Here is a 26,207-nt window from a genome sequence, read left to right as displayed (position 1 = left end):
GTATTAATATGATAATCTCTAGTTGCACCCATGTTGCTCCAAATGGCATTATTTCCTTTTTTATGGCTGAGTAGTATTCCATTGTCCATATCTTCCTTATCCATTCATCTGTCGACAGACATTTAGGTTGCGTCCATGACTCACATATTATGAATAGTTCTGTTATGAACCTAAGGATGCATGTTTCTTTTTGAATTTTAGTTTTGTATGGATATTTGCCCAGGAATAGGATTGCTGGATTATATGGCAGTTCTATTTTTTAGTTTTCTGAGGAACCACCTAGGGTTTTCCACCGTGGCTGCACCAACTTACATCCCCACCAACAGTGTAGAAGGGTTCCCTCCTACATTTATTGTTTGTAGACTTTTTAATGATGGCCATTCTGACCTGTGTGAGGTGCTACCTCATGTAGTTTTGATTTGCATTTCTCTAATAATTAGTGATGTTGAGCATCTTTTCATGTGCCTATTGGCCATCTATATTTCTTCTTTGGAGAAATGTTTATTTAGATCTTCTGCTCATTTTTTGATTGGATTGCTTGTTTTTTTTTTTGTTGTTGAGTTGTATGAGCTGTTTGTATATTTTGGAAATTAAGCCCTTGTCAGTCGCATTGTTTGCAGATATTTTCTCCCATTATGTAGGTTGTCTTTTCACTTTGTGGTTTCCTTTGCTATGCAAAAACTTGTAAGTTTGATTAGGTCCCATTTGTTAATTTTTGTTTTGATTTCTATTACCTTGGGAGACTGACCTAAGAAAACTTTGGTACGAGAATGTTTTACCTATGATGTCTTCTAAGAGTTCTATGGTGTCATGTCTTATGTTTAAGTGTTTAAGCCATTTTGAGTTTATTTTTGTGTATGGTGAGAGGGTGTGTTTTAACTTCATGGATTTCCATGTAGCAAAAGGCTTTTTAAATTTATTCTTCCATTCTACTGTTCCTCAGCTTAGAATTCAGAATGCATAAATATGTCATCCTTTTAAATACAATGGCCCAATAAATCTGCTTTCGGTGGTGTTGAACCTGGCAGGACATTGGAATATGGAGGGGGTGGCACGTTCTGAGAAACTCAAAGGATTCCTAATTGTGGTTCTGACGAATACGAAACCCTGGGCAAATCCTTCCCCTCTGTGCCTTGTTTTCTCACCTATGAAATGAGCTGAATTGTACCCAGTTGGTTTGGTTCAGTTCAGTTCAGTCGCTCAGTCATGTCTGACTGTTTGCGACCACATGAATCGCAGCACACTAGGCAACCCTGTCCATCACCAACTCCTGGAATTTACCCAAACTTATACCAGTATCCAAATAAGATAATGGAAGTGAAAGCACCTTTGTTGTTGTTGTTCAGTCGCTCAGCCGTGTCTGACGCTTTGTGACTCCATGGACTGCAGCACGCCAGGCTTCTTTGTCCTTCACCATCTCCTGGAGGTAGCTCAAACTTATGTCCATTGAGTCGGCGATGCCATCCAACTGTCTCATCCTCTGTTGTCCCCTTCTCCTCCTGCCTTCAACCTTCCCAGCATCAGGGTCTTTTCTAATGAGTCAGTACTTTGCATCAGGTGGCCAAAGTATTGGAGCTTCAGCTTCAGCATCAGTCCTTCCAATGAATATTCAGGGTTGATTTCTTTTAGGATTGACTGGTTTGATCTCCTTACAGTCCAAGGGACCCTCAAGTGTCTTCTCCAACACCACAGTTTAAAAGCATCAATTCTTTGGCACTCAGCCTTCTTTACAGTCCAATTCTCGCATCCCTACATGACTACTGGAAAAACCACATGGACCTTTGTTGGCAAAGTAATGTCTTTGCACCTTTAGTGCTAAATACCATGATGGTTGAAAGTCCTGTTATTTCAAGCTGAAGGAATATCCTTCAGTTTGGCAGATGTTAGAGTTTATGTACAAAGTAGGTGATGAAAAATCATTTTGAAGTAAATGAATTAATGAATGAACCTGACTTGGTACCATGGGAAAAAATTGAAGGTGTTGGTGAGGACATTATTTCAGATATGGAAATTGCCAGGGAACATCTTTACTCTCCAAAGTCAGCACACCCCATGAATCCTCTTCAGTGACATGATGACCCAGGAGTTTCCCTGCCCCTAGAAATATATATGTGTTTTCTAGTTAACAGAGAGTAAGGGAGACATCATTGTTGTCTCCATCATCACCATCATCATCGTCGTTTGCCTGAAGCCCCAGAATATACTGAAACACAACACTGCTGATGGGAGAGGGTTTAGCATCGCTCTCTCTGGAGGGTAATTGGGAAGTCTGGCTCATGACCTAGTAATTCTACTTCTATGGGTTCATCCGAAAGAAGTGGCCTAATATGTATAAATGTATAACTGCTGGGCTCTTGAATTCTAGAGGTGGGCCTACTTCATCTCAGAGGTGACTGTGTCTGGTGTTGAAGAAAGCGCCTGTACGAACCTTGATGGTACATTCTAATTGACGAGAACTTGGATGGGCATAAGGTAAACAAAGAAGAAACGAGAGCACGTGGAGTTCCTCCTCGTGTCTCTCCCTCATCTGGATGAGGGGAAGACAGCCGTGAACAAAACAGACCAAGCTCCTGCCCTCGTGCGGGAGAGAGGTGATCCAAAAATGAACAGTGTGATCGAATGTCAGGTTAAGCACCGTGAAGGGAAATAAAGTAGCGTCAAGTATTACAGAATGATGTGGGTGCCATTTTTAGATATGGGGGTCAAGGAAGGCTTCTTTTATTTATTTCTATCTTTTGGCTGCGTTGTGTCTCTGTTGCTGCACACAAGCTTTCTCTAGTTGCAGTGAGCAGGGGCTAGTCTGCTGTTGCAGTGCATGGTCTTCTCGTTTCGGTGGCTTCTCTTGTTGCGGGGCCTGGACTCTAGAGTGCGCAGGCTCAGAAGTTGTGGTGCTCAGGCTTAGTTGCTCTGCGGCATGTGGGATCTTCCCAGACTAGGGATCGAACCATGTCCCCTGCATTGGCAGATGAATTCTCAACTACTGGACCACCAGGGAAGTCCAAGGAAGGCCTCTTTGAGGTGGTGCTATTGGCTCAGTGACGTGATTGAATGGAGGGAGGCAACTATGCTGATATCTCTGGGAGCAGAACATTTCAGGAGGGGGACAAACACATGCACAGGCCCCCAAATGAGAAAGAGCTTCTTTAGTCGAGGGACAGTAGGGACACCAGTGTGGCTGTACTGCAGTGAGCAAGAGGGGAAGGTGGTGTAGGTGAGGTTGGAGAAGGAGACAGGTAATGGACCACATTCGCTTTTGATTTGAGACAAGTCAGATGGGAAGCAGTTACAAAGCTTTGAACTGGAGAGTCACATTTGCTGGCTTAAATATTAAAGGGATATTCATGGAGAATAAATCATAGAAGGGCAAAAAAAGAAACAGGCCTTGTAGGATCTCTTGCAGTGGTCCATAAAGGAAGGAGGCTATCAGGAGGCTGGAACCAGGGGAGGTTAGTGGTAGAGTTGGTGAGAGGTAGTCAGAGCCAGTATATACTCTGAAGAAAGAACTGATAGGATTTGCTACCAGGCCAAATGTGAGGTGCTGATGGAAAGACAAGGGTCAAGGATAACTTCAAAGTTTTGGCCTGAGCAAGTAGATACATGGAGCTGCCACTTCCTGAGATGGGGACTACTGGGCAAGGAAAGAGTCTGGGAGAAATGCAGAATTTAGTTTTTCAGTGATTAAGTTTGAGATGCATATTAACCATCCAAGTGAGGATGTGAAGTAGACAGTTGGACATATGAGTCTGGAGGTCGGGGCAGAAGATGTAAATTCGAGTCATTAGTGTAGAGATGATATTTAAAGCCATTAGACTGGATGAGATCACCCAGGAGTGAATAAAGATAGAAGAGAGGTCTAGCGACTTCCCTGGTGGTTCAGCGGTTAAGAATCTGCCTTGAAATGCAGGGGATGTAGATTCGATCCCTGGTAGGGGAGTTAAGATCCTACATGCTATGGAGCAACTAAAGTCCATGTGCCACGACTAGAGAATTTGTGCACAACAGACTCATGTGAGACAATGAGACACTGTCTCGTATGAGACAGTAAAGAGCCCAAGTGCCACAGCTAAGACCTAATGCAGTGAAATAAACAGATATTTTAAAAAGAGCTCTAAAGTCTGGATCCTGGGACATGTCAATGTTTACAAGTCAGGGAGAGGTTAAGGGGCCGAGAAGGAGTGGCCAGTGAAGAAGGCAGAAGACCAGGAGAATTCCATGTCCTGGAAGCCAAATGAAGGAAATATCTTGAGGAAGAAGTAGTTGCTTGTGGTGTGGGAGGAAGTAAATAATAAAGTAAGAAGCATTTGAAATTTTCAGGGCTTACCGGGGTGAGGAGGTGGGAAGTTTAGGTACAGAGAAAGGGAAGACATGAAGTCAATAGAGACAGCTGAAGGTCTCAAGAACGTGGCAAGACATCACGGTCCATGAAGGCACGTCATCAATGAGAAGTCCCCATGTGGTGGAGAAGGGCCAGCGGCTTCCTGGGGACAGTAATACCTGGTATGAATTTGAAGTTATTTCCTGCTGTGTTGTGATAGACGTTCATTTACTCCAAACCTCCTCGTAACTCTGCTATCTTTGGGTGGCATGCAGTAGCGGCATTTTGTGCAGATGTAGGAAGAGCAACAGTTATGTTGAGAGGCTGCAGCTGCCCAAGAAGGTGAAATACATGGGATAAATAGGAAAAACAGAGTGAGAGGTGACCAGGAGAGACAGAACCCCCTGAGGCCCTTTGGAGATCTTGGAAGAGCCACTGGACTTCTCTTGGTTTGTGGGATGGAGTCATTAGCATTTTATTTAGATATAAAAGGGAAAGATGAACTGTGTATGCTGGAGGACCGGGGGTCACCTGGGTAGCAAATATAAACTGAAAAGTGTGCAAGGACATATGTACGGGCAGGTCCTTAGAAGCATTTCTTTTTTAATACTAATAAAGATTGGGAGCCAGCTTGGATGTCTGACAGTGAGAGAGTGATTAAATAGGTTAATAATGCTTCTTTTTAATGGAGACATTAGAAATGATGACAAAGGCACATATTTGTTGAATGAGAGAAGCAGGTTTCAAAACAGCATGCTTAATGGGATCTTACTTGTGTAGGTAATATGTGCATATCTATATGTGTGCAAGGAGAAACATTAAAACCATATTAACTAGTATTTATGGCTTCCCTGGTGGCTTAGCAGTAAAGAATCTGCCTGCAATGCAGAAGATGCAGGTAACGTGGGTTCAATCCCTGGGTAGGGAATACCCCTGGAGGAGGAAATGGCAACCCACTCCAGTGTTCTTGCCTGCAGAATCCCATGGACAGAGGAGCCTGGCGGGCTACAGTCTATGGGGTCACAAAAGAGTCAGACGTGACTGAGACTAAGCACAGTACAGTACACGGTACAACCAGTATATTTGAAATGGTGGTACCTGAGTGGTGGAATTATGGGTGACTTTTTTTTTTCTCCTTTGTACTTGTCTGTATTTTCTAAAAAAAAATTTTTTTGACAGAGAATATCACTTTTATGATTAGAGAAAGCAGCCAGTGTTTAAAGAAGAACCACTGATGTATGACTTGGCTATTCATGAGCACCGTCTCTACTTTTCTTGATTATATATTAGTTAATTGCAAAGAGATTCAAAGAGTTTCCAGGTTCGAAATTCACCGGTGGATAATACAGGCGTGTGTAACTGAGGCGACTCTGGAGACAGTTGGATATGTTCTGAGCTCTTGTGGTAAATCTGTTCTAGGAGAAAAAATGATTGCCAAGGCAGAGATATTAGTCTCCAGGTTACTGCTTACTGTTTTCTGGTTTGGATCTAAGACCAAAAGACTGCAGGAGACTTTCTGGCTTCACTATGGAGTGTGGAGAAGGCAGTTGTGTGGTTGTCCTGATGCTAGATAGCATGCTTCAGAGATGGACATTCCTGCTCCCTTCATCTCCTTGTAGAGCCCAGCTAGACAGCTAGTTCCGTTTAGGTGTGCAGCATCAATCTTAATGTTTGAGCAAAGCAATCCTGGCAAGCTGGTACAGCATGGTTCATTGCTCCAGGTGTGCACAACAAACTCATCAATCATTAACGTAAAAAGCCTTCCCAGGGCTATGTTCCCAGGTGCTGGGCAACGGTTGATCATGGCTCTAGGTTCCCTTGGAGACCTGCTTGGAGTGAGTGAGCAATCAAACATGCGGTATTACTTTTTGCTACTCGCCTGTTTTCCAGGTTTGCACCAGAGAAGGGCAGCTACTTAGTCTCTCAAATTCCCAAGTTCACTACTCTCAGGGAAAGGCTGTGATCCATTCATCTTGGGTTGGGTGCCCACTGCTGGGCCAGTCAAGTGATAGTGTGTGTGCATGGGTGTGTGTCCATGTGCCAATCTCCGAGGAATTAAAATGAAAACTGCCTGTTGGAGGTTGGGTTTTCCAGGAAGCTGACTCTGAGATGGAGTTAGTGTGTAGAATAATTAAGAAGTGCTCTTGGCAATTAGGCAAGCGAAAGAAATAAAAGGGTATCCAAAATGAAAAGAAAGAAGTAAAATTGTCTTTCTGTGTAGATGATATCTTATATATAGAAAAGCAGGGTGACAGTATACAGCTTTGATGTACTCCTTTCCCAGTTTTGTACCAGGTCTGGTTCTGTTGCTTCTTGACCTGCATAACGTTTCTCAGGAGGCAGGTAAGATGGTCTGGTACTCCCATCTCTAAGAATTTCCCAGAGTTTGTTTTTTTGTGATCCACACAGTCAAAGGCTTTAGCATAATCAATGAAGCAGAAGTACATGTTTTTATGGAATTCCCTTGCTTTCTCCATGATCTAATGAATATTGGCAATTTGATCTCTGGCTCCTCTGCCTTTTCTAAACCCAGCTTGAACATCTGGAAGTTCTCGGTTCATGTACTGCTGAAGCCTAGCTTGAAGGATTTTGAGCATAACCTTGCTAGCATGTGAAATGAGCGCAATTGTATGGTAGCTTGAACATTCTTTGGCGTTGCCTTTCTTTGGGATTGGAATGAAAACTGACCTTTTTCAGTCCTGTGGCCACTCTGAGTTTTCTAAATTTGCTGGCATATTGAGTGCAGCACTTTTAGGATCTTTTAGGATCATCTTTTAGGATTTTAAATAGCTCAGCTGGAATTCCATAGCCTCCACTAGTTTTGTTCATAGTGATGTTTTTTAATGCCCACTTGACTTCACACCACAGGATGTCTGGCTCTGACTGATCACACTATTGTGGTTTCCTTTTTTGTACAGTTCTCTGTGTATTCTTTCCACCTCTTCTTAATCTTTCCTGCTTCTGTTAGTTCTTTACCGTTTCTGTCCTTTATTGTGCCCATTCTTGCAGGAAATATTCCCTTGATATCTCTAATTTTCTTGAAGAGATCTCTAGTCTTTCCCATTCTGTTGTTTTCCCCTACTTCCTTGCATTGATAACTGAGGAAGGCTTTCTTATCTCTCCTTGCTATTCTTTGGAACTCTGCATTCAAATGGGTTTATCTTTCCTTTTCTCCTTTGCCTTTAGCTTCTCTTCCTTTCTCAGCTATTTGTAAGGCCTCCTCAGACAACCATTTTGCCTTTTTGCATTTTCTTTTTCTTGGGGATGGTCTGATCACTGCCCCCTGTACAATGTCACAAACCTCTGTCCATAGTTCTTTGGGCACTCTATCAGATCTAATCCCTTGAATCTGTTTGTCACTTCCACTGCATAATCGTAAGGGATTTGATTTAGGTCATACCTGAATGGCCTGGTGTTTTTCCCTACTTTCTTCTATTTAAGTCTGAATTTTGCAAGAAGGAGTTCATGATCTGAGCCACAGTCAGCTCCAGGTCATTTTTGCTGACTGTATAGAGCTTCTCCATCTTCTGCTACAAAGAATATAATCAATCTGATTTTAGTATTGACCATCTAGTAATATCCATGTGTAGAGTCATCTCTTGTGTTGTTGGAAGAGGGTGTTTGCTGTGATCAGCTTGTTCTCTTAACAAAACAATGTTAGCACTTGCCCTGCCTCATTTTGTACTCCAAGGCCAAACTTGCCTGGATATCTCTTGACTTCCTACTTTTGCATTCTAATCCACTGTGATGAAGAAGACATCTTTCTGTGTGTGTGTGTTAGTTGTAGAAGGTGTTGTAGGTCTTTGTAGAACCAGTCAACTTCAGCTTCTTTGGCATCAATGGTTGGGGTATAGACTTGGATTACTGTATGTTGAATGGTTTGCCTTGGAAATGAACAGAGATTATTCTGTGATTTAAAAAAATTTTTTTTTAAACTTTATTTTACTTTTCAATACTGTATTGGTTTTGCCATACATCAACATGAATCCGCCACGGGTGTACATGAGTTTATCCTGTGATTTTTGAGATTGCACCCAAGTACTGCATTCTGGACTCTTTGAGACTATGAGGGTTACTCCATTTTTTCCTAAGGGATTCTTGCCCATGGTAGTAGATATAATGGTCATATGAATTAAATTCACCCCTTCCCCTTCATTTTAGTTTACTGATTCCTAAGATGTTCATATTCACTCTCGTCATCTTCTGGTTGACCATGTCCAGTTTACCTTGATTCATAGACCTAACATTTGAGGTTTCTATGCAATATTGCTCTTTTCAGCATCAGACTTTACTTTCACCACCAAACACCCACAGCTTAGCATCATTCCCACTTTGGCCCAGCTGCTTCATTCTTACTGGAGATATTATTAATGGTAATTCCCCTCCCCCCTTCCCCTGTAGCATATTTGGGCACCTTCTGGCCTGGGGGGCTCATCTTCTGACATCATATCTTTTTGCCTTTTCATATTGTCCATGTGGTTCTCAAGGCAAGAATACTGGAGTGGGTTGCCATTTTCTTCTCCAGTGGACCACATTTTGTCAGAACTCTTTACTATGACCCATCCATCTTAGATGGCCTTGCGCAGAGTGGTTCATTGCTTCATTGAGTTTTGCAAGCCCCTTCCCCACAATGAAGCTGTGATCCATGAAGGGAAAACAGTATGATACTAGTACAAAAAATAGACACGTAGGCCAGTGGAACAGAATGAGAGCCTGGAAATAAACTCACACATGTATGGTCTACTAATTGTCAAGGAAGCCAAGAATACTCAAAAGGGAAAGAATAGTTTTTCCCAATAATAATATTGGGAAAATTGGATAATCACATATAGAAGAATGAATTTGGATCCCCATTTTATACCACTAACAAAAATTAATTTGAAATAGATGAAAGATTTAAACATAAGACCCAAAACGATAAATGGACATGAGTTTGAACAAGCTCTGGGAATTGGTGATGGACAGGGAAGCCTGGTGTGCTGCAGTCCATGGGGTTGCAAAGAGATGGACACGACTGAGCGACTGAACAGAATGGAACTGAAAACGATAAAACTCCTGGTGGAAAGCATAGGGAGAAAAGATCCTTGACATTGGTCTTGGCAGCAGTGTCTTGGATATGATACCAAAAGCACAGGCAACAAAGTAAAAATAAACAGGTGAGACTCAGCTACCTAAAAATCTTTGGCACAGCCAAAGAAATGAACAATAAAATGAAAAGACGTACAGAATGGAATAAAATATTTGCAAATCATAGATCTGTTAGGAGTTAATATCTAAAATATATAAAGAACTCACAACTCAGTAGCAAAAAAAAAAGTCCAATTGAAAAATAGGCAAAGGACCTGAATAGATAGTTTTTTGGAAGAAGGTATAAAAATGCCCACCAGACATATGAAAAGATGCCTGACATCATTAGTTATCAGGGAAATGTAAATACAAATCACAATGAGATATCACCTCACACCCATTAGAATGGCTATTATCAAGAAAACAAGAGATGAGAGTTGGTGAGGATCAGAGCAAAAGGAACCCTCATGTACTGTTGATTGGAATGTAAATTGGTACAGCCATTTTGGAAAATCACTATAGTGGGTCTTCACAAAACTAAAAACAGAACTACCCAGCAATCCCACTTCCATATCTCAAAAAGATATCTACTCTCCTATGTTCATTGCAGCCTTATTCACAGTAGCCAAGATATGGAAACAACTGAAGTATCCATTAAAGGATGAACATAAAGAACACACACACATACCCATGTTATTCAATCATGAGAAAGAAAGGAAATTCTGTCCTTTGTGAAACTTGTTTTAACCTTGAGGGTATTATGCTATGTGAAATAAGTCAGAGAAAAACAAGTACTATGTGTGTACGTGAAACAAGTCAGAGAAAAACAACTACTACCTGGTATCACTAATCTGTGGAATCTAAGAAAGCTGAACTATGAGAAACAGAGTTACCAGGGGCTGGGGATGGGAGAAATGGGAAGATGCTAGTCAAAGGGTATAAACGTCCAGTTATAAGAGTAACAAGTTCTGGGGATCTAATGGGAAATTATAGCTAATAATACTGTTTCAATATATTTGAATGTTGCTAAGAGAGTAGATCTTAAATGTTTTCACCACAACAAAGAAATGATGATATGATAGTAATCATTTTGCAAAATTTCAAATATATAAAATAAACACAGTGTACACCTTAAATTACACAATGTTATTTGTCAGCTATATCTCAATAAAGATGGGGGACAAAGTGCGTTTGAAATCAACACCTGTAGAATAGAGGGGAAGACAGCAGGACTGAGAAGAGGGAGAAGTTAAGCTTTGATGCAAGCCTGGTGACAGACTTGGCTGACCCTATGGGGAGTGCTGGAGTTAGAGTAGTCCTGCCGAGTTGTCCAGAGGTGGGTGGAAATGACCAGAACTTTATACACCTGCACTGATCATTGGATGTGGGCTGCCTGGTGGTTCTTTGTAGCTGAGGCAGACCCTGGAGGACTGACATCTAAGGGCTGTCTGCTGACCCATACACTTGAAGTTGGACATCAAGAAGGAAGAGCTGGGTAGTGCATTGTAGTATCCACCACAATGCCTACTTAGAGGGATAAACAAAAATAAATACAGTTCTAGGGCATTTGAATCATAATACCATATGTACTCCAGAAAGATGGTATTGATTATATTCAGTTTCAACCTGTTATTCCAGAACTCTTACAGCCTTAAAAAGACAAAAAACTCAATTAAAAATGAGCAAAGGATTTTAATAGACTTTTTACCAAAGACAATGTACAAATGGTTAATAAGCACATGAAAAGATGCTTAACATCATTGTTATGAGGGAAATGTGAATCAAAACCACAATGAGAAAATAAAATGATTAACTATTCCTATGAAAAAAAAAAAAAAAAAAAACAACAAAACCACAATGAGGTACCATTTCACGCTTACTAGGAGAAGGCAATGGCACCCCACTCCAGTACTCTTGCCTAGAAAATCCCAGGGACGGGGGAGCCTGGTGGGCTGCCATCTGTGGGGTCGCACAGAGTCGGACATGACTGAGGCAACTTAGCAGCAGTAGCAGCAGCAGGATGGCTATAATAAAAATGGCAGACAGTAATAAATGCTGGCAAGAATGTGACCAAATACCCTACTGCTGCTGCTGCTAAGTTGCTTCAATCGTGTCCAACTCTGTGCGACCCCAGAGACGGCAGCCCACCAGGCTCCCCCATCCCTGGGATTCTCCAGGCAAGAATACTGGAGTGGGTTGCCGTTTCCTTCTCCAGTGCATGAAAGTGAAAAGTGAAAGTGAAGTCGCTCAGCAGTGTTGGACTCCTTGTGACCCCATGGACTACAGCCCACCAGGCTCCTCCGTCCATGGGACCCTCCAGGCAAGAGTACTGGAGTGGAGTGCCATTGCCTTCTCCGAGGAACCCTACTGGTGATAGGCAAGAAAAAATGGTACCATAACTTTGGAGAACAGTTTGTTAGTTTCTTAAAAAGTTAAATATAAATTTATCATATGACTCAGCCAATCCACTCTTAGGGATCTACACAAGAGAAATGAATGCTTATGTTCATACAAAGACTTGTATGTAGATATTCATAAAATGTGGTGTATCCATATGGTAGAATATTATTTTGCTATAAAAAAGAATGAACTATTGATGCATGCTATAACATGCATGAACCTTGACAACATCATGGTAAATGAGAGAAGTCAGACTCAAAAGAATATATATTGTACAATTCCATTTATATGAAAAGTCCAGAAGAGGGAAATCTGTAGAGACAGTTGTTGCCTGGGGTTGGGATGATAGAAATGTTCTAAAGCTGTATTGTGGTGATAGCTGCACAGCTTGATCAGTTGGCTATAAATCATTGGATTGCGCTTTTAAAAATAGGGTGAACTTTATGGTAGTAAGTTATGCTCCAATAAAGTTGTTTTAAAATTTTCAACTGGATCTAGAATATTTAATAAAATCCTAGAAAACTACAATCAATGCTTCTCAGCCTTTTGGCTAAGATCAAGTGTGCCTGGTGGCCTACGGTCCATGGGTTCACAAAGAGTCGGACATGACTGGGTGATTGACATCTAAGTGCAATAAAACTGCAATTAAAGGGAGATCTAAAATTAATTTAAGATACCTCATTCAACCAATCTTTACTTCTAAAGCATGTTAGACATTTCATACTCTAACTCAGAATGCTTTCTTAGCATAGAAGAGGAAGCACAGCAGATCATTTTCTTTTAGGGCAGTGAAGTAGATCTCGAATTAATCAGTGTCAGTAGATAAAAGTGGTGTTCAATTTTTTTAAAAGTTCAGTAGGTAATACGCAGAAATGTTTACTTCTATCAGCCACTTAATAATACCTATGTGAAGAATTAATTTCCTGTTACCAACACAAAATTAATACAATTCATCATTACAATGGGTGAGAACAGCTATGTGAGCCCAGTCACCCTCAGATCTGTGAGTGAAATATTTTATTGGTTTTAGGTCACTATTTTTGGGTGATTTGTTATACAATAATTTGAAAAATATCTATTTTTATTTATTTATTTTTGGCTGTGCTGGGTCTTGGTTGCTGCCAGCAGGCTTTCTCCGGTTGCGGCAAGCAGGGGCTACTCTCTGGTTGAAGCGCTCAGGTCTCTTTGTAGTGGCTTCTCTTGTTGCGAAGCACAGGCTCTAGAGTGTGTGGGCTCAGTAGTTGTGGCACACGGGTTTAGTTGCCCTAAAGCATGTGGGATTTTCCCAGACCAGGGATCTAACCTGTGTCCCCTGCATTGGCAGGTGGATTCTTAACCACTGGAGCACCAGGGAAATCCCGTATCAGTTGATACCCTGAACATGCCCCAAAGTCTGCAACAAGAGGAGCCCTCAGGGAGACAGGCATCTTCTCTCTACTGATCCCTCCATTGCTCTCAGTGGCTTCACCATTCTCTTAGTTGCCTAGGTTTGAAACTACAAAGTCATTCTCTGCGTATTTTCCCTCATCCCCCAGGACTGGTCACTTGCCAAGTCTTGTCAGTTCCACATTGCTTGTCTCTGTTTATTCCCTTCAGGCTCCCTGCCCTTATCCTGCTTTCTCTCTTGCCTAGATTATCACAGTAGTCGCCTAAATTCTCTCTCTGCCTCTAGGCTCTCTCATTCCAACCCTCTGGCCTCTAAACAGTCTAATCTCTAGCATTCAAAGTCTTACTGACCTCCAGTCTCACTGTCATTATCCTGTTTTGCCTCTTGCCGAGATGATTACAGTAGTCTCCTAAGTTCTCTCTCTGCCTCCAGGATCTCTCATTCCAATCCTCTGGCCTCTAAACTTTTGTAAGTTTCCATAACCTGATCGCTAGCATTCAAGGTCTTTCCTTAGTTGACCCATACCTTCTTGTGATGGTTTACTGGACATATCAACTTGGCTGGCTCAAGGGGTACCAAGATATTTAGTTTCTGTAAGGGTGTTTTTGGATAAGGTTAACGTTTAAATTGGTGGACTTTGAGTAAAGCAGATTGCCCTCCCTAATGTAGATGGGCCTCATCTAATCATTAGGAGGTGTGACTAGAGCCAAAAGACCAGCCTCCCCCAAGAAAGAGAGAATTATCTAGAAGATTGCCTTCACCTCACCAGCAACATTGGTCTTCCTGGCTCTACGGTAGCTGGTCTTCAGACTAGAACTACACTACCAGCTCTCCCGAGTCTCTAGCCTATATGCCTTTGGACTTGAACTGTAGCATCAGCTCTCCCGGGTCTCCAGATTTCCAGCCCACCCTGTAGATTTTGGACTTGCCAGCCTCCATAATCATGTGGGGCTTCCCAGGTGGCTCAGTGGTAAAGAATCCACCTGCCAGTGCAGGATACGCAGGAGAGGCATGTTCGATCCCTGGGTCGAGAAGATCCCTAGGAGAAGGGAATGGCAACCCACTCCAGTATTCTTATCTGGAGAATCCCATGGACAGAGGAGCCTGGTGGGCTACAGTCCCTGGGATCACAAAGAGTCAGACACAACTTAGCAACTGAGTACTCACCCATAATCATATGAGCCAACTCCTGATAATAAACCTCTTTCAATACATACACATATCCTATTGGTTCCCTCTGGAGAACTCGGGTTAATGGTTAATACGCTTACTAACCTTGCATCCCACTAAGCCCCTCTGCGCACCTGACCCTCCATTCAAATTGAACTGCCCCCTGCCCCCTGTGTTGCTCTGGGTGTTTTATCTTCAGGCCTAACTCACATTGCTCTGCCTCTACTCCCATCTTCACTGATGACATTAAAAAATGTCACCTTTGCCATGCGATCTTTCCTGACCATCTCTGAACCTCTCTAGCACATCATCTATAATCTTGTGTAATACACTAGCTCATATTACCTGCGTGTTGCAGTCCATGGGGTCGCAAAGAGTAGGACACGACTGAGTGACTGAACAACAACAACAACCTCATATTATGGGTTTTTTTGGGAGCACATCTTATCTTATTGATTATATCATGAGTAGCTTGAGGGGCAAAAAATCTGTTCTTTTTCTCATACATGCAACTGCCTGCTTGACATTTCTTAGATATGGCAAAGTTGCTTCAAAGATAACGTGTCCAAATCTGGACTCGTGACTCTTCCCCCGTACCTGATCCTGCCTTGTTCTCTGTTTCCGTGAATTCAGAGTCACAGTTCAGATACTCCAGAAAACAGACTTTTGAGACTGATTCACATGCAGGAAACTTACTGGGAAGTTCTCTAGAAATCAATACTTTTGGGGAGTGAGTGAAGTCTGACTGGGCAGAGGGAAAAGTTGGGTTTGGAAGCAGTTGGAACAAAGGTCTCAGTGGATCCCATGGGGAGGTCTGGAGCAGGAATTAACCTACGGTGATGCCCTGAATTGGGGCAAGTGGTTTGGGTCTTTATATTCCCCAGTACGGACGTGGAGCTTATGTTCTAGCAAGAGGACAAAGTAGTAAGCAAAAAATACAAAAAGTAAATTCTGGAGTATTTTAGCAGGTAAAAAGCATAATAGAAAAAGTGGAAAAGGATGATATAAAGGATCTAGAGTTGAGGAGTGTGGATTGCAATTTATAATAGTGTGGTCAGGGTAGGCCTCCCTGACTAAAACAAAGACTTAATGGTGAGAAGTTAATGTTGTAGATACACCAGGAAAGAGAGGTCCAGGCAGCATTGTTTGTGTTTTACAATGAGCAATTATTGTTCTTGTTAATAATAGCCCCTTCTCAGAGGTAATCATTTTGACTTTTATCACAGTCCTTTGGGCTTATCTGGTGGCTCAGATGGTAAAGAATCTGCCTGTAATTCAGGAGACCAACGTTCGACCCCTGGGTCGGGAAGATCCCCTGGAGAAGGGAATGGCAACCCACTCCAGTATTCTTGCCTGGAGAATCCCATGGACAGAGGAGCCTGATGGGCTACAGTCCATGGGGTCTCAAGGAGTTGGACACAACTGAGCGACTAACACTTTAATTTTCGCACAACCTTTTAGTTTTGTCTGTTTTTGAATGTGATTCCACATACAGTATGTATTCTTGTGTCTGGCTTCTTTCATTCATCATGGTGTCCGTGATATTCATCCAGTTAGTGTGTATCTTAGTCATTTGTTCTTTTTTGTGGCTGTATATTATTCTGTCGTATGAATATACTACCCATGTATTTATCTATTCTCCTGTTGATAGACATTTTGGTTGTTGCCAATGTTGACTAGTATGAACAGTGCTGCTGTGAATATTCTTATACACGTATTTTGGTGAACATATATACTGATTTCGCTTAGGTATGTATTCAGGAGTAGAATTGCTGGGTCATAAGGTGGGCGTATGTTTAATTTTAGTAGACTTTGTAAAATTATTTTCCAAAGCGGTTGTTATCAAATTATATTCCCACCAACTATATATATAATTTATTTTATTTATTGAGATATATTTGACATAAAACATTGTGTAAGTTCAAAGTGTATGACATATAGATGGGTCTATTTACATTACAGTATGATTGCCATGGTAGAATTAGTTAACACCTCTATCGTATCACATAATCATTTCTTCAGTGTTTGGAACAATTAAGATCTAGTCTCTTAGTAAGGTTAATGTTTATAATACAATTTTGGGTGTCTATAATCACTGTACTGTGTATTAGTCTCCAGGATTTATTTATCTACTACTTGCAAGTTTACACCCTTAAACATCTCTCCTATTCCCCCACCCTCAGCCCCTGGCAACCACCATTCTATCCTCTGCTTCTACAAGCTTATTTATTTTAATTTTTTTAGATTTTACATATAAGTGACTTTAGGACTAGTAGCATTTTATATACTTAATGTGAAGTAAATCTATCACTATACTCAGTGTGAAGAAGCCTGAGGAATACCTTCACCAATTTATTTTGTAATATAATTTTCCTTTTTGTGTATATCCAAAGAGATAGATGGTAAAACAGACATCTAAGTCCAAAAGAACTCTTTCAGTATATTTGAAATAAAAGTTTGAAGTACCCCCAAAACACACATTTGTGTCCACACATATTCAAATTCAGAGGAACTGCACATGATCCTTCATTTCCCAATAAGACCAAAAAAAAAAAAAAAGTGCCCAATCAACTCGTTGAAATCCACCCCAGAGAGTGTAATACTGAAGCTTCATCTGCAGGGCCTTTAAGGCACTGCCTGAAGAGGAGTTGGCAGGTGGATGGCTGGGCCTGTAAAGACTGACCAAAGTCACTGACAAGTGCTTGGTGAAGGTCAGTGGTCAAGTTACCTTGCCAGCTCCTAACCTAGTTTATTTCTAGGCGTCAGGTCCCTGGTTCCACCCTGGAAGGGCTTCTGCTGTGACTTCATGACAACATCCAGCTTGACCTTACCCCCTGCCAGTGCCCCACTCCCAAGGTCTGAGGCAGCCCAGTGCTCTGTCTTACCATCTTACCACCAACTAAGATCAGCCCCCTGACTCTCTTTCTGCTGTGTTCTGTCTTTTCTTCAAGAATCAGATAGCTCAGGGACTTTGCTGGTGGTACAGTGGATAAGAATCTGCCTGCCAATGCAGGGGACACAGGTTCCATCCCTGGTCTTGGAGGATTCCACATGCTCTGGAGCAACTAAGCCTGGGTGCCTAGAGCCCATGCTCTGCAACAAGAGAAGCCACCGCAACAAGAAGCCTGCACACTGTAACTGGAGAAAGACCGCATGTAGCACCAAAGGCCCAGTGCAACTAAAAAAGGAAAATAATCAGATACCTCAGCAAATTCTCTCAAAAATCCCTAAAGCATTGACCATATTTCTCAAACTCAGGACCCAGCATGTAAAATCACCATTTGGTCAGGATCTGATAAAGGAGTCTTACTTCAAAGTCTTATCCAAAGACAGGGTATTGGATGTGGAATTCAATTCTAGCTGGCTCCCATGACTAGACAGTGGAGATTTAACCTTAATTTGATCAGCTGTTCTTTGGTATATTAAAAAAGAAGTCAAGAATAATGTTCATTTAGTTTTACATAAGCACTAGGGGCCTTTCCTGCATTCTGATCAAATTCTCAAAACTGTTATTAGGATTTAAATTGGATTCACAGATACATTTGGAGAATTTTTTTCTCACTGAGATTTAGTAAATTATTTATTGCCTGACCCATATGATTCCAAAGTATTTAAAATGCATAAATTATTTATGATCCAGATGGTGGTCTGATACTATTCTGCATCTCAAAATGTTCTGGGCTTCTGCTGCATGCACAGACATTCAATTACAAAATTCAGGTGGGCCTTTGGGTACCGGTGTGGTGTTGCTGCTTAGTCACTAAGTCATGTCTCATTCTCTTGCAACCCTGTGGACTGTGCCTGCCGGGCTCCTCTGTCCATGGGATTTCCCAGGCAAGAATACTGGAGTAGGTTGTTATTTCCTTCTCCAGGGGATCTTTCCCAACCCAGGGGTCAAACCCATGTCTCCTGGATTGGCAGGTGAATTCTTTACCACTGAGCCACCAGGGGAGCCCATGTGATTGTCCAAGTAATTGTTGGTTACGAATAAATACTCCAGTTTTCAGCAACCCTTTCCCCCTTGGTTTTCACTGCTTAGAATTAAAAACTATTCTGTGGGAGCTACCAAATTAAGGAAGAGAAAAGGGAGGAAAATTCCACTTTTTTTTGTCTTGTCAGAGGGGGAAATTTTAAAGCCAAATTAAAAATTTCTAAGTTTTAAAACAAGAGGCTATGAGAAGGCTACTAATTTTCCCATATATATATATATATATATATATATATATATATATAAAACACACACATATATATAAAATACATATATATATATGTAAGGATGGGTCTCAAATACATCAGGAAGAGGGTAGAACAAGTCAGGGAGAATCTCAAATAGATAGGGAAAAATCAAACACATGTCAGGATAGAGAAGTCAGAGTCTCAAAATGAATGAAGTGCTCTGGGCAGCAGTGCCTTGACAGTTGGCAGGAACAGGTACCTAATGAAAGGTGGCGAAAAGGAAACCAAGAAGAAAGTGGCTGATCCAGTTCCTTAGAAAGATTGGTATGATGTGAAAGCACCAGTTATGTTCAATACAAGAAATATTGGAAAAATACTAGTCATGAGAACTCCAGAGTTCAAATTATATCATGTTTCTGAAATGAGCCTTGTTGATCTGCAGGATGATGAAGTTGCATTTAGAATACTCAAGCTAATAACTGAGGCTATTCGGGGCAAAGCTACCTAACTTTATGGCATGGAGTTTACCTATGACAAAATGCGCTCCATGGTCAAGAAATGGCAGCCTGTGATTGAAGCTCATGTCAGTGTCAAGACTACTGAAAGTTATTTGGTTTGTCTATTTTATTTAAAAATGCAACAATTGTATTTGGGAGATCTCTTACACTCAGCAGCAACAGGTCTGCCAAATCCAGAAGATGATGATGAAAATCATGACCCTAGAGTTATAGACAAATAACTTGAAAGAAGTGGTCAATAAATTGATTCCAGACAGTACTGGAAAAGGCATAGATGAGATTTGCCAAAGTACTTATCCATTCCATGATGTCACTGTTAGAGAAGTAAGGGTACTGAAGAAGCCCAAGTTTGAATCAGGAAAACTCATGGGGCTTCATGAGGTGATGGTAATAGTTCTGGAAAGCTATCAAGGATGAGACAGGTACTAAAGTTGAATAGGCTGATGGATATGAGCCCAGTCCAAGAATCAGTTAAAAAAATTCAGACTTTTAACAGTGACAAATTAAGTTTTATTTGTGACAAAGAGGGATCTCAAACATGTCAAAAAGTGTCTCAGTCTAACAGGAAGACTTAAGTAGTAAGGAGGAACCTCAAACACTTCAGAAAAGGCTTCAAGCATGTAAGAGTGGAGTGTTGTTTAATTTCCTCTTATTTGTGAGCTTTCTAAATTTCTTTCACTTATTGATTTCTAATATCATTCTGCTGTGATTAGAGACCATACTTCTATTATTTCAATCCTAAATTGATTGACATTTGTATTATGGCCTAACATATGGTCTTGGAGAATGTTTCTGTGCACTCTCCATTTCTGATAGAGTTGAAGTCTCCAACTACGATAGTGGACTCATCTACATCTTTTTGCAATTTTATTAGTTTGGGACTCACATAGTTTAACCTTCTATTGTTAGGCACATACACATTAATGATTGTTATGTCTTTTTGCGGAACTGACCCCTTTATCATTGTGTAATGCCCTTCTTTATCTTTGATAATGTTTGTTGCTTTGAAGTTTGTTCTGTCTGAAATTAATATAGTGATTTTGACTTAATTTTGTTTACTGTTGTTATTTAGTGGCTAAGTCATGTCTGACTGTTTTGTGACCCCATGGACTGTAGCCATCTAGGCTCCTCTGTCCATGGGATTTCCCAAGCAAGAATACTAGAGTGGGTTGCCATTTCCTTTTCCAGGAGATCTTCCTGACCCAGGGATTGAACCCCCGTCTCCTGCATTTGGCAGGTGGATTCTTTACCACTGAGCCACAAGGGAAGTCCATATCTAAGCATTCGTAAGTATATATCTATATATGTGATATATACATTAAGCATACATAATCAAATACATTGTTGGTATTATTATTTTGAACAAACTGTTGTCTGTTAGATCAATTAAAAATAAGAAAGAGAAAAGTTTTAATTTTACCTTTACTTACTCCTTCTTTGATATTTTTCCTTACTTTATACAGATTGAGTTTCTGACCTATGTTATTTTCCTTCTCTTAAAAGAACACCTCTTAACACTTCTTGCATGGCCCGTCTACTGGCAGCAAATTCTCTCAACTTTGTTTGGCTAAGAAAGTCTTTATTTCTCCTTCACCTTTGAAGGTTAATTTTGCGGGGTAAAGAATTCTAGGTTGTTGGGTCTTTTTTCTCTCAACACTTTAAATGTTTCGCTTCATCCTCTTGTTTGTGTGACTTCTGAGGAGTAGTTCTTGTCTTTGTACTTCTTATCTTTGTTCTTCTATAGGTAAGATGTGAGGTTTTGTTATAGTTCTTGCTGTTTTGTTTGTTTTTTAAACCACTGACTTCTTTTAGGCTATTTCTTGATCTTTGATTTTCTGTAGTTTGAAAATCACATGCTGAGGTGTAGTGTTATTGTCATTTATCCTGCTTTGCATTCCCTGGGCTTCCTGCATCTGTGGTTGGTGTTTGATGTTGATGTGGGGGAAATTCTGTTTTTATTGTTTCAAATATTTCTTCTGTTCCTTCTTCTTCTCCTTATGATATTCTCATTATGCTGATGTTATACTTTTTGTTTTTAAGTTGTTCCATAGACCTTGGATATTTTTATCTATTTTTCTTTTTTTCAGACTGTATTCTCTTTGCTTTCAGTTTTTGAAGATTTTTATTAAAGTATCGTTTAGCTCAGAGATTCTTTCCTCAGCCATGTCCAGTATACTAATAAGCCCATCAAAGGCATTCTTCATTTCTGTTACAGTGTTTTTAATCTCTAAAATTTCTTTGTGGCTCTTTCTTAGGATTCTTATCTCTCTGCTTACATTGCCCAACTGTTTTTACATGCTGCATACTTTATCTATTAGGGCCCTTAGTAGTTTAATCATAGTTGTTTTAAATTCCTGATCTGATAATTCCAACATTCCTCCCATGTCTGCTTCTGAGGCTTACTCTCACTTCAAAGTGTGTTTTTTGCTTTGCGGTATCTTGTAATTTTTTTCTTAACAGCCAGACATGATGTACTGCGTAAAAGGAACTGCTGTAAACAGGCCTTAGTAATGTGGTGGTGAAGTGTTGGGGGACGGAGAGGATTATACATTCCTGTGATTAGATCTGTCTGTTAGTGACACTATGCCTCTGGACTGTGAACTTCACAAGAGTTTCTAGTCTTTTCTTCTCCTATAGTTGGGGCAGTATGTCTATAATGGGCTGTAGTTCGGTATTTCCCTTCTCCCTAGGTCAGTTAGGTTTTGATAATACCTCAACAGGTTAGACTCTGTTTAATTAATTTCCCATGAAGGCAGATATTGTTAAGAATAGAGTGTGATAGTGTATGTCAAAATACTTCCTTTCCTCTCCCCATCCCTATGAGGGGATTTTACTCCAATATTAACTGTAGGAAATTGGTTGAATCCTGGAGGTGAATCTCACAATATTATGGAAACCCCCTTAATTGATTCCCTCTGGAGTTTTTAGCTTTCAGAGTTGCATACTGAGCCTCGAGCAATTCATCAATTACAGTTCAGATTTTTCTACCCTTACAGTGGTTCCTATGGTCGTTTCTACTGGTGAGTCTCTGTTCAAGTAAGCTGTGACTTCCTGTGTTCACTTGTCTGTCTCTTCCATCTTGGGGTAGTAATTTGCCCTATGTTCTCCCCTCTTACAAATCCAAGAAGAGCTGTTGCCTTCTCAGTCTGTTCAACTTTTCACTAGGTTTTAAGACAGAGTGGCAACTTCCAAAGCTTCATGCCGAATCAGATACTGAAAGTCTCATTTATTGTATTTCCAACTCCAGAATTTGCATTTTGTTCTTTTTTTTTTTTTATAACCTCTCTTTATTATATCTCCAGAGAATACTGACTGAACAACAACAATCTCTTTATTGCTGTTCCTACTTGATAAGACATAGTTATTCTCTTAGTTGGTTAGGGCTGCTATAACAAAATACCACAGACCAGGTAGCTTTAACAAGAAACATTTATTTCTCACAGTTCTGAAGGCTGGGAAGTCTGAGATCAACGTGGTGGTATATTTGGTAAAGATCTGCTTCCTGGTTCATAGACAGTTGAGTTTTCATTGTATCTTAACAAGGCAAAAGGGGCAAGGGATCTCTCTGGGGTCTCTTTATAAGGACAGTAATCCCATTCTTAAGGGCTCTACCCTCGTGATCTAATTATCTCCCAAAGGACCTGCCTCCAAATACCATAACATTAGGGATTAGACTTCAGCATGTGAGTTTTGAGGGGAACACAGACATTCAGTCAATCATAGTGATCATACCTTTCTCTCCTTTAAGCATGATTTCCTTTAGTTCTTTGAATATATTTGTAATGGCTACTTTGATGTCTTCATCTGTTAAATCTTACTGCTCTCATAGACAGGTTCTGTTACCTGATTTTTTCCCTGTGTATGAATCATACATTCCTGTTTTATTTCATGTCTTGTAATTTTTTGTTGAAAACTGGACATTTTATATAAAGTATTATAGCAACTCTGGACACTGATTCTCTTGCCCCTGAGGCTAGTTGTTGTTATTTGTTTACTTGCTTAGTGACTGGCTGGATTATTTTAGTGAAGTTGATTTCCCCTTCAGTGTGAAACCTCTGATATTGCTCCTCCTAGGGCAAAGTCTTGGGCATGAGCAATCAGTCTGGGATGACAGTTTTAGCAGGACTCTTTTTGAAGCTCTTTTTCCCTGATCACACCCAGCTGTTAAACCCACTAATTGATGGCTGATTGCTCTATTGCTTTCAACAATGCCCTGGGGCATAAACTGCCCCACAGAAGGAACCCTTTAAATCCAGATTAGTTTAGAGGGATAGTGTTTGAGGTCAATCTTTGAGGGTTCTTCTGACCCTAGAAGGGGTATTCTAGCTGTCACTCTCACTGGTTCTCCCTGTAAACTAGCTGGCCTGTGATTTAGTTTGTGCCTCTAATGAAACTATCAGTCTCCTCCTAATCACTTTCCACTGTTCCTGCATTGTTTTTGATAGAATCCTTAGACTTGAGTTAGTTCCTTTGGAAAGAGTCCAGGGCTCTGTTTTATGGTCTGCCTCTCCCTTTGGGCAAAATTTCTAAGCCATGGCTCCATAGCTGGGGAGAGGAAAAGTCACATGCTTCTTTCTGCTTTAGAAGCTGAGCACTGAGCAGGGTTTGCTAGCCTCTGGTTTTTTCAGTTTTCCTCTTCCTTCATGAAACCTCTGCCTCAAGAACAAGTTGGGACAAGAGTGATCGATGCCCCAGTATTCTCAGTGTACTGCACCTGAAGTAGATCTTCCACCCAAGGAGTGGGGGCTATGTGGAAAATATAAAGGATAATAAGGACTATTATGCATTATACAGTAAAAAATTGTATGACCTAGAAGAAATGGAAAAAATGGAATGGCAACCTGCTCCAGGATTCTTGCCTGGAGGATCCCAGGGACAGAGGAGCCTGGCAGACTACAGTCCATGGAATCACAAAGAGTGACTTGAGAAAGACGAATGAAGCTGGAGGTATCATGGTCCCTGATTTCAAACTATACTACAAAGCTATTTAATCAAAACAGTATGGTACCAGCACAAAAGCAGACACACAGATCAATGAAACAGATATGAGAGCCCAGAAATAAACCTACACATGTATGGATAATTAGTTTATGACAAAAGAGAAGGAATATACAGTGAAGAAAGGGAAGTCTGTTCGATAAATGGTGCTGGTAAAATTGAACAGCCGTATGTAAAAGAATGAATCTAGACCATTATCCTACGCCACAAACAAATAGGAACTCAAAGTAGATTAAAGACATGCATGTAGGACCTGAAACCATAAAATTCCTGGAAGAAAACATAGTCAGTAACCTCCTTGACGTAGGTCTTAGTGATGTTTTTATAGATTTGACTCCAAAGGCGAAGGAAACAAATGTAAAAATAAGCAAAAGAGACTACATCAAACTACAAAGCTTTTGCACAGTGAAGAAAACCATTATCAAAACAAAAAAGCAAACTACTGAATGGGAGAAGATATTTGCAAATCCAATAAGGTGTTACTATCAATATATAAAGAACTCATACAGTTCAACAACAACAAAAATAGTCTAATTAAAAATGGGCAGATATATGAATAAGCATTTTTCTATAGAAGATATATAGATGACCAACATGAAAAGATGAAAAGGCGCATGAAAAGATGTTCAACATCACTAATTATTAGGGAAATGCACATCAAAACCACAGTAAGATATCATCCCACCCACACCTATTAGAGTGGTTATTATAAAAAAGATTAGAAATAACAAATATTGGAGAGGATATGGAGAAAGGGGATCCTTGTACACTGTTGGGAGAGATTGTAAATTGGCGCAGCCATTGTATGCAGATTTCTAAAAAAAATTGAGAATACAGCTACCATGAAAAGTGACAGTGAAAGTGTTAGTTACTTAGTTGTGTATGACTCTTTGCGACCCCATGGAGTGTAGCTCTCCATGCTCCTCTGTCCATGGAATTCTACAGGCAAGAATACTAGAGAGGGTCACCATTCCCTTCTCCAGGGCATCTTCCCCACCAAGGGATTGAACCTGGGCCTCCTGCATTACAGGCAGATTCTTTACCATCTGAGCCACCAGGGAAGCCATAGAACTACCATAGTGGATAGTGAAAGTTGTTCAGTCATATTCAACTCTTTGCGACCCCATGGACTATGGGATTCTCCAGGCCAGAATACTAGAGTGGGTAGCCTTTCCCTTCTCCAGGGGATCTTCTTGACCCAGGGATCAAACCCAGGTCTCCCACATTGCAGGTGAATTCTTTACCAGCTGAGCCATAAGGGAACTACCATATGACCCAACTATTTTACTTCTGGGTATTTATCTCAAGAATATGAAAATGCGAATTTTAAAAATAGAGGTACCCCTATATTCATTGCAGCATTATGTACAATAGCCAAAAGATAGAAACAACATAAGTGTCCATTGACAGAGGGATGGATAAAGAAGATGAGGTGTATATATACAACGGAATACTACTCAGCCAAAAAGAATGTTGTCATTTGTGATAACATAGATGGGCCTTGAGGGTGTTATGCTAAGTGAAATAAGTCAGAAGGAAAAAGACCAATACTGTATGATTTCAATTATATGTGGAATCTAAACAAAACAAAACAAAAGCAAACTCATAGATACAGAGAGCAGCTTGATTACCAGAGGGGAAAGGGGGTGGGGGTGGGTGAAAGGGATGAAGGGAGTCAATTATATGGGGATGGATAGTAACTAGACTTTTGGGAGTGATCACATTATAGTGTGTATGGCTGTCAAATTATAATGTTGTATACCTGTGACTTATATATAAACAAAAAATAAAATTGTTTTTGTTTGCAGATAATAAAATCTCATATGTAGAAAATCCTAAAGACTTCACAAAAAAAAAACCTGCTAGAGCTAATCAGTAGATTCAGAAAAGTTACAGGATACAAAACCAGTTGCATTTCTATATGCTAACAATGAAATATGAAAAAAACCCAATCTCATTAATAATGGCATTAAAAACAATACAATAGTTAGGGAAAATTTTAACCAAGCAGGTAAAAGATGTGTACATTGAAAATTATAAGACTTTGATGAAAGAAGTTGAGAAGATACAAAAAAGGAGAAGATAACCTGTCTTCATGGATTAGAAGAATTAATATTATTAAAATGTCCATACTTTCCAAAGCCATTTATATACTCAGTGCATCTCTCTCTCAAAA

General features: G+C 40.4%; 1 pseudogene; it reads left to right on the top strand.

Moving 5' to 3' along the window:
• Nucleotides 1-1,039: 1,039 nt before the first annotated feature.
• Nucleotides 1,040-19,508, top strand: LOC101123611 (small ribosomal subunit protein eS1-like; annotated as a pseudogene).
• The last annotated feature ends 6,699 nt before the right edge of the window (nucleotides 19,509-26,207 follow it).

This window comes from Ovis aries, chromosome X (genome assembly GCF_016772045.2).
Source record: "Ovis aries strain OAR_USU_Benz2616 breed Rambouillet chromosome X, ARS-UI_Ramb_v3.0, whole genome shotgun sequence".
NCBI classification, from domain to species: domain Eukaryota; kingdom Metazoa; phylum Chordata; class Mammalia; order Artiodactyla; family Bovidae; genus Ovis; species Ovis aries.
The sequence above is the reverse complement of the archived record's forward strand: the minus strand, read 5'-3'. Positions and strand labels throughout refer to the sequence as shown.